This window comes from Pleurodeles waltl, chromosome 2_1 (genome assembly GCF_031143425.1).
Source record: "Pleurodeles waltl isolate 20211129_DDA chromosome 2_1, aPleWal1.hap1.20221129, whole genome shotgun sequence".
In the NCBI taxonomy this organism is placed as follows: domain Eukaryota; kingdom Metazoa; phylum Chordata; class Amphibia; order Caudata; family Salamandridae; genus Pleurodeles; species Pleurodeles waltl.
In genome coordinates, this window is record NC_090438.1 from 526015375 (window position 1) to 526025403 (window position 10029).

General features: G+C 32.4%; 2 non-coding genes across 2 annotated transcripts; both read right to left on the bottom strand.

The window, feature by feature from the left end:
- Positions 1-2870: 2870 nt before the first annotated feature.
- TRNAQ-CUG (transfer RNA glutamine (anticodon CUG)) lies at positions 2871-2943 on the bottom strand. Its single transcript has one exon. It is a non-coding gene; the product is annotated as a tRNA-Gln (tRNA).
- Positions 2944-7551: 4608 nt separating this feature from the next.
- Positions 7552-7624, bottom strand: TRNAQ-CUG (transfer RNA glutamine (anticodon CUG)). The gene has a single exon. It is a non-coding gene; the product is annotated as a tRNA-Gln (tRNA).
- Between the last annotated feature and the right edge of the window lie 2405 nt (positions 7625-10029).

Sequence of the window (10029 nt, forward strand, 5' to 3'; positions counted from 1 at the left end):
TCCATAAACCATGAGTAGAGGAATCAAAAGTGGGGTATTACTGCGATTGAAGAAATACAGTTTTGATGTTAACCTTGAAACTGAAAAAGGAAACAAACTTCACACTGATTTTCAATGGTAATTCCACAATCAAAAAATACTCTCATTTGATTAGACGTATCATAGGTATTAATCTTGTTTTCTCTTTCAAAATAATTAACATATGAAATGCACTGTAGAAGTAAAGAATATGGTCAGAAAGAAATGAGCAAAAAGTAACTATCTCATTTCCTGGACATAGAGAAGATAGAGGAAAATCTACTTGTGTTAAAATGTGGATAGACAACATCTGTTTCTGATTTTCACCTCTACAGATTCAATATTTAATCATTTGTATTTTATATTTTCATGGAGCTACAAAGAAAGATATGGCTACATAGACATCGATAGCTATATACAAGTTTATATGTATAAGTATATAAAGTGAAGATTATATTTTCTGAGACTAAAATTCTTAAAAGTCAATGGCATATTAAATTCTAAAAGGTTGGAAGGTCCCACCGAGATTTGAAATCGGATCACTGGATTCAGAGTCCAGAGTGCTGACCATTACAGCATGGAACCCTCCATGAGTTTAGATTTTTTGCCATTGTGAAATAAATGAATGCCTCAGTGGGTAGCTGTATTGTTGCTGCAAAAACTATATCCCAATTGGATATTAATAGTAAAAAGAGTTATAATGCTATTTGTATTTTTTGAATGGCATCCTTCCATAAGTATTTTAAATATGTAAAAGATTACCATATTATGAAAGTTATAAAATGTTGTTCGTTTTTGATTGTACAACAATAAAACCTTTTACATTTACAAATTGCTGCAGCAGTATCTCTGTCTCTGGCAGAGGTGGTTCCATGGTATAATGGTTAGCTCTTTGAAATTTGAATTAAATTATCTGACTTCATCTTTAGTGGGCCGTTTTGTTGCTCATGAACTACTACTCATCTGTCAGCTTTGCTCATTGATTGCACACAGCAAATGCCAGTAGGCTGAAGTAGTCATTACATTATTGTTTTCTAAATGTCTTTCAGCTGTTTGCAAGTTGTAGAAACTCAAAATGTGCAATACATGTGACACAAAGGTCTTGTCAAAATACCTAGACATTTTTAAATCATATCCTGTTTTTCTCAAACACATTTCAGAGAGCTAATTCACAACACTACCTTTTTAACCTTCCTGTTATTGATCAGGACAAGATAGCACATTTTAAAGTAGACGCAGTCCTCAAAAGAAAACTAGAGGAATCAAAATTGCAGCATTATTGAGATACAAGATTTGTCATTCTGAACATTAGTGTTGGAATTGTGTAGTAGAAAGGTCCTCAGACAGATTTCCAAGAGTCAATCTGCAATCATAAAGTATAATCTTTTGATTAGATGTATTATAGGTAGATACTGATCTGATTTTCTTTTCACCACTATACACAACTCATGCGCACTGTATAAATCAGCTATATTGTTACAAAAACAATGAGCAAAAAACAACTATCTCAATTTCTGAATATATAGAAAAAAGAGGAAAAGATACTCATGATTCAAATGTGGATAGGCATCAACTCTTTGTTATTTTCACCTCTACTAGCTATGTTTAGTTATGATTTATATGTTTATATTTTAATATAGTCATACACACTCGCACTGCTACATATGCATAAATACTTATCTATAGGGTAATAAGTCACAGTAAGTTCTTAAATATTACATTTTTCAAACCAAAAATTCCAACAAGTAAAGGCAAACAATAATCTTACAGCTCAGGAAGGTCAAACTGAGATGTGAACAGGGATCACTGGATTAAGTGTTCAAGGTGCCTACCATTACATTATGGAAGGCTTCTGTACTAGTGTGAAGTTTCCATTGTGACCGAAGAGAATTCCTCAGTTTGCCGCTTATATGTTATTGCAAAAAGATATCCCATGTGGTAAGTAATATCCAACAAAGTTTAATGTTATATAACTGCTTTGGGCAACATCCTTTCCAAGCCGTTTTAAATATGCAAATGTTTACCAAAATATGAAAGTAATAAAATGCAGTTCATCTTAGTTTGCGTAATATTAAAAACTACCATCTTTCCAAATTGCTGCAGCAATCTGTGCTTTTTTTTATCATGAGTGGTTCTATGATGTAATGGTTAGCACTTGCGCCTTTGAATCCAGCTATCTGAGTTCAAATCGCTGTGGGGCCATTTTACAAATGTATCAGGGGTTTTTTCAAACTCATTTCAGAAGGATTACTCAAGACACTACATTTTTTAATCTTCTGTTTACTGATAATGTAAATGGGGCATGATTTAATTAACAAGCCTCCATAAACCATGAGTAGAGGAATCAAAAGTGGGGTATTACTGTGATTGAAGAAATACAGTTTTGATGTTAACCTTGAAACTGAAAAAGGAAACAAACTTCACACTGATTTTCAATGGTAATTCCACAATCAAAAAATACTCTCATTTGATTAGACGTATCATAGGTATTAATCTTGTTTTCTCTTTCAAAATAATTAACATATGAAATGCACTGTAGAAGTTAAGAATATGGTCAGAAAGAAATGAGCAAAAAGAAACTATCTAATTTCCTGGACATGGAGAAGATAGAGGAAAATCTATTTGTGTTAAAATGTGGATAGACAACATCTGTTTCTGATTTTCACCTCTACAGATTCAATATTTAATCATTTGTATTTTATATTTTCATGGAGCTACAAAGAAAGATATGGCTACATACACATCGATAGCTATATACAAGTTTATATGTATAAGTATATAAAGTGAAGATTATATTTTCTGAGACTAAAATTCTTAAAAGTCAATGGCATATTAAATTCTAAAAGGTTGGAAGGTCCCACCGAGATTTGAACTCGGATCACTGGATTCAGAGTCCAGAGTGCTGACAATTACACCATGGAAACCTCCATGAGTTGAGATTTTTTGCCATTGTGAAAGAAGAGAATGCCTCAGTTGGTAGCTTTATTGTTGCTGCAAAAACTATATCCCAATTGGATATTAATAGTAAAAAGAGCTATAATGCTATTTGTATTTTTTGAATGGCATCCTTCCATAAGTATTTTAAATATGTAAAAGTTTACCATATTATGAAAGTTATAAAATGTTGTTCGTTTTTGATTGTACAACAATAAAACCTTTTAAATTTACAAATTGCTGCAGCAGTATCTCTGTCTCTGGTAGAGGTGGTTCCATGGTATAATGGTTAGTTCTTTGAAATTTGAATTAAATTAACTGACTTCATCTTTAGTGGGCCGTTTTGTTGCTCATGAACTACTACTCATCTGTCAGCTGTGCTCATTGATTGCACACAGCAAATACCAGTAGGCTGAAATAGTCATTACATTATTGTTTTCTAAATGTCTTTCAGCTGTTTGCAAGTTGTAGAAACTCAAAATGTGCAATACATGTGACACAAAGGTCTTGTCAAAATACCTAGACATTTTTAAATCATATCCTGTTTCTCTCAAACACATTTCAGAGAGCTAATTCACAACACTACCTTTTTAACCTTCCTGTTATTGATCAGGACAAGATAGCACATTTTAAAGTAGACGCAGTCCTCAAAACAAAACTAGAGGAATCAAAATTACAGCATTATTGAGATACAAGATTTGTCATTCTGAACATTAGTGTTGGAAATGTGTAGTACAAAGGTCCTCAGACAGATTTCCAAGAGTCAATCTGCAATCATAAAGTATAATCTTTTGATTAGATGTATTATAGGTAGATACTGATCTGATTTTCTTTTCACCACTATACACAACTCATGCGCACTGTATAAATCAGCTATATTGGTACAAAAACAATGAGCAAAAAACAACTATCTCAATTTCTGAATATATAGAAAAAAGAGGAAAAGATACTCATGATTCAAATGTGGATAAACATCAACTCTTTGTTATTTTCACCTCTACTAGCTATATTTAGTTATGATTTATATGTTTATATTTTAATATAGTCATACACACTCGCACTGCTACATATGCATAAATACTTATCTATAGGGTAATAAGTCACAGTAAGTTCTTAAATATTACATTTTTCAAACCAAACATTCCAACAAGTAAAGGCAAACAATAATCTTACAGCTCAGGAAGGTCAAACTGAAATTTGAACAGGGATCACTGGATTAAGTGTTCAAGGTGCCTACCATTACATTATGGACGGCTTCTGTACTAGTGTGAAGTTTCCATTGTTACCGAAGATAATTCCTCAGTTTGCCGCTTATATGTTATTGCAAAAAGATACCCCATGTGGTAAGGAATATCCAACAAAGTTTAATGTTATATAACTGCTTTGGGCAACATCCTTTCCAAGCAGTTTTAAATATGCAAATGTTTACCAAAATATGAAATTAATAAAATGCTGTTCATCTTAGTTTGCGTAATATTAAAAACTACCATATTTCAAAATTGCTGCAGCAATTTGTGCTTTTTTTTTTTAGCATGAGTGGTTCTATGATGTAATGGTTAGCACTTGGGCCTTTGAATCCAGCTATCTGAGTTCAAATCGCTGTGGGGCCATTTTACAAATATATCAGGGGGTTTTTCAAACTCATTTCAGAAGGATTACTCAAGACACTACATTTTTAAATCTTCTGTTTACTGATAATGTAAATGGGGCATAATTTAATTAACAAGCCTCCATAAACCATGAGTAGAGGAATCAAAAGTGGGGTATTACTGCGATTGAAGAAATACAGTTTTGATGTTAACCTTGAAACTGAAAAAGGAAACAAACTTCACACTGATTTTCAATGGTAATTCCACAATCAAAAAATACTCTCATTTGATTAGACGTATCATAGGTATTAATCTTGTTTTCTCTTTCAAAATAATTAACATATGAAATGCACTGTAGAAGTAAAGAATATGGTCAGAAAGAAATGAGCAAAAAGTAACTATCTCATTTCCTGGACATAGAGAAGATAGAGGAAAATCTACTTGTGTTAAAATGTGGATAGACAACATCTGTTTCTGATTTTCACCTCTACAGATTCAATATTTAATCATTTGTATTTTATATTTTCATGGAGCTACAAAGAAAGATATGGCTACATAGACATCGATAGCTATATACAAGTTTATATGTATAAGTATATAAAGTGAAGATTATATTTTCTGAGACTAAAATTCTTAAAAGTCAATGGCATATTAAATTCTAAAAGGTTGGAAGGTCCCACCGAGATTTGAAATCGGATCACTGGATTCAGAGTCCAGAGTGCTGACCATTACAGCATGGAACCCTCCATGAGTTTAGATTTTTTGCCATTGTGAAATAAATGAATGCCTCAGTGGGTAGCTGTATTGTTGCTGCAAAAACTATATCCCAATTGGATATTAATAGTAAAAAGAGTTATAATGCTATTTGTATTTTTTGAATGGCATCCTTCCATAAGTATTTTAAATATGTAAAAGATTACCATATTATGAAAGTTATAAAATGTTGTTCGTTTTTGATTGTACAACAATAAAACCTTTTACATTTACAAATTGCTGCAGCAGTATCTCTGTCTCTGGCAGAGGTGGTTCCATGGTATAATGGTTAGCTCTTTGAAATTTGAATTAAATTATCTGACTTCATCTTTAGTGGGCCGTTTTGTTGCTCATGAACTACTACTCATCTGTCAGCTTTGCTCATTGATTGCACACAGCAAATGCCAGTAGGCTGAAGTAGTCATTACATTATTGTTTTCTAAATGTCTTTCAGCTGTTTGCAAGTTGTAGAAACTCAAAATGTGCAATACATGTGACACAAAGGTCTTGTCAAAATACCTAGACATTTTTAAATCATATCCTGTTTTTCTCAAACACATTTCAGAGAGCTAATTCACAACACTACCTTTTTAACCTTCCTGTTATTGATCAGGACAAGATAGCACATTTTAAAGTAGACGCAGTCCTCAAAAGAAAACTAGAGGAATCAAAATTGCAGCATTATTGAGATACAAGATTTGTCATTCTGAACATTAGTGTTGGAATTGTGTAGTAGAAAGGTCCTCAGACAGATTTCCAAGAGTCAATCTGCAATCATAAAGTATAATCTTTTGATTAGATGTATTATAGGTAGATACTGATCTGATTTTCTTTTCACCACTATACACAACTCATGCGCACTGTATAAATCAGCTATATTGTTACAAAAACAATGAGCAAAAAACAACTATCTCAATTTCTGAATATATAGAAAAAAGAGGAAAAGATACTCATGATTCAAATGTGGATAGGCATCAACTCTTTGTTATTTTCACCTCTACTAGCTATGTTTAGTTATGATTTATATGTTTATATTTTAATATAGTCATACACACTCGCACTGCTACATATGCATAAATACTTATCTATAGGGTAATAAGTCACAGTAAGTTCTTAAATATTACATTTTTCAAACCAAAAATTCCAACAAGTAAAGGCAAACAATAATCTTACAGCTCAGGAAGGTCAAACTGAGATGTGAACAGGGATCACTGGATTAAGTGTTCAAGGTGCCTACCATTACATTATGGAAGGCTTCTGTACTAGTGTGAAGTTTCCATTGTGACCGAAGAGAATTCCTCAGTTTGCCGCTTATATGTTATTGCAAAAAGATATCCCATGTGGTAAGTAATATCCAACAAAGTTTAATGTTATATAACTGCTTTGGGCAACATCCTTTCCAAGCCGTTTTAAATATGCAAATGTTTACCAAAATATGAAAGTAATAAAATGCAGTTCATCTTAGTTTGCGTAATATTAAAAACTACCATCTTTCCAAATTGCTGCAGCAATCTGTGCTTTTTTTTATCATGAGTGGTTCTATGATGTAATGGTTAGCACTTGCGCCTTTGAATCCAGCTATCTGAGTTCAAATCGCTGTGGGGCCATTTTACAAATGTATCAGGGGTTTTTTCAAACTCATTTCAGAAGGATTACTCAAGACACTACATTTTTTAATCTTCTGTTTACTGATAATGTAAATGGGGCATGATTTAATTAACAAGCCTCCATAAACCATGAGTAGAGGAATCAAAAGTGGGGTATTACTGTGATTGAAGAAATACAGTTTTGATGTTAACCTTGAAACTGAAAAAGGAAACAAACTTCACACTGATTTTCAATGGTAATTCCACAATCAAAAAATACTCTCATTTGATTAGACGTATCATAGGTATTAATCTTGTTTTCTCTTTCAAAATAATTAACATATGAAATGCACTGTAGAAGTTAAGAATATGGTCAGAAAGAAATGAGCAAAAAGAAACTATCTAATTTCCTGGACATGGAGAAGATAGAGGAAAATCTATTTGTGTTAAAATGTGGATAGACAACATCTGTTTCTGATTTTCACCTCTACAGATTCAATATTTAATCATTTGTATTTTATATTTTCATGGAGCTACAAAGAAAGATATGGCTACATACACATCGATAGCTATATACAAGTTTATATGTATAAGTATATAAAGTGAAGATTATATTTTCTGAGACTAAAATTCTTAAAAGTCAATGGCATATTAAATTCTAAAAGGTTGGAAGGTCCCACCGAGATTTGAACTCGGATCACTGGATTCAGAGTCCAGAGTGCTGACAATTACACCATGGAAACCTCCATGAGTTGAGATTTTTTGCCATTGTGAAAGAAGAGAATGCCTCAGTTGGTAGCTTTATTGTTGCTGCAAAAACTATATCCCAATTGGATATTAATAGTAAAAAGAGCTATAATGCTATTTGTATTTTTTGAATGGCATCCTTCCATAAGTATTTTAAATATGTAAAAGTTTACCATATTATGAAAGTTATAAAATGTTGTTCGTTTTTGATTGTACAACAATAAAACCTTTTAAATTTACAAATTGCTGCAGCAGTATCTCTGTCTCTGGTAGAGGTGGTTCCATGGTATAATGGTTAGTTCTTTGAAATTTGAATTAAATTAACTGACTTCATCTTTAGTGGGCCGTTTTGTTGCTCATGAACTACTACTCATCTGTCAGCTGTGCTCATTGATTGCACACAGCAAATACCAGTAGGCTGAAATAGTCATTACATTATTGTTTTCTAAATGTCTTTCAGCTGTTTGCAAGTTGTAGAAACTCAAAATGTGCAATACATGTGACACAAAGGTCTTGTCAAAATACCTAGACATTTTTAAATCATATCCTGTTTCTCTCAAACACATTTCAGAGAGCTAATTCACAACACTACCTTTTTAACCTTCCTGTTATTGATCAGGACAAGATAGCACATTTTAAAGTAGACGCAGTCCTCAAAACAAAACTAGAGGAATCAAAATTACAGCATTATTGAGATACAAGATTTGTCATTCTGAACATTAGTGTTGGAAATGTGTAGTACAAAGGTCCTCAGACAGATTTCCAAGAGTCAATCTGCAATCATAAAGTATAATCTTTTGATTAGATGTATTATAGGTAGATACTGATCTGATTTTCTTTTCACCACTATACACAACTCATGCGCACTGTATAAATCAGCTATATTGGTACAAAAACAATGAGCAAAAAACAACTATCTCAATTTCTGAATATATAGAAAAAAGAGGAAAAGATACTCATGATTCAAATGTGGATAAACATCAACTCTTTGTTATTTTCACCTCTACTAGCTATATTTAGTTATGATTTATATGTTTATATTTTAATATAGTCATACACACTCGCACTGCTACATATGCATAAATACTTATCTATAGGGTAATAAGTCACAGTAAGTTCTTAAATATTACATTTTTCAAACCAAACATTCCAACAAGTAAAGGCAAACAATAATCTTACAGCTCAGGAAGGTCAAACTGAAATTTGAACAGGGATCACTGGATTAAGTGTTCAAGGTGCCTACCATTACATTATGGACGGCTTCTGTACTAGTGTGAAGTTTCCATTGTTACCGAAGATAATTCCTCAGTTTGCCGCTTATATGTTATTGCAAAAAGATACCCCATGTGGTAAGGAATATCCAACAAAGTTTAATGTTATATAACTGCTTTGGGCAACATCCTTTCCAAGCAGTTTTAAATATGCAAATGTTTACCAAAATATGAAATTAATAAAATGCTGTTCATCTTAGTTTGCGTAATATTAAAAACTACCATATTTCAAAATTGCTGCAGCAATTTGTGCTTTTTTTTTTTAGCATGAGTGGTTCTATGATGTAATGGTTAGCACTTGGGCCTTTGAATCCAGCTATCTGAGTTCAAATCGCTGTGGGGCCATTTTACAAATATATCAGGGGGTTTTTCAAACTCATTTCAGAAGGATTACTCAAGACACTACATTTTTAAATCTTCTGTTTACTGATAATGTAAATGGGGCATAATTTAATTAACAAGCCTCCATAAACCATGAGTAGAGGAATCAAAAGTGGGGTATTACTGCGATTGAAGAAATACAGTTTTGATGTTAACCTTGAAACTGAAAAAGGAAACAAACTTCACACTGATTTTCAATGGTAATTCCACAATCAAAAAATACTCTCATTTGATTAGACGTATCATAGGTATTAATCTTGTTTTCTCTTTCAAAATAATTAACATATGAAATGCACTGTAGAAGTAAAGAATATGGTCAGAAAGAAATGAGCAAAAAGTAACTATCTCATTTCCTGGACATAGAGAAGATAGAGGAAAATCTACTTGTGTTAAAATGTGGATAGACAACATCTGTTTCTGATTTTCACCTCTACAGATTCAATATTTAATCATTTGTATTTTATATTTTCATGGAGCTACAAAGAAAGATATGGCTACATAGACATCGATAGCTATATACAAGTTTATATGTATAAGTATATAAAGTGAAGATTATATTTTCTGAGACTAAAATTCTTAAAAGTCAATGGCATATTAAATTCTAAAAGGTTGGAAGGTCCCACCGAGATTTGAAATCGGATCACTGGATTCAGAGTCCAGAGTGCTGACCATTACAGCATGGAACCCTCCATGAGTTTAGATTTTTTGCCATTGTGAAATAAATGAATGCCTCAGTGGGTAGCTGTATTG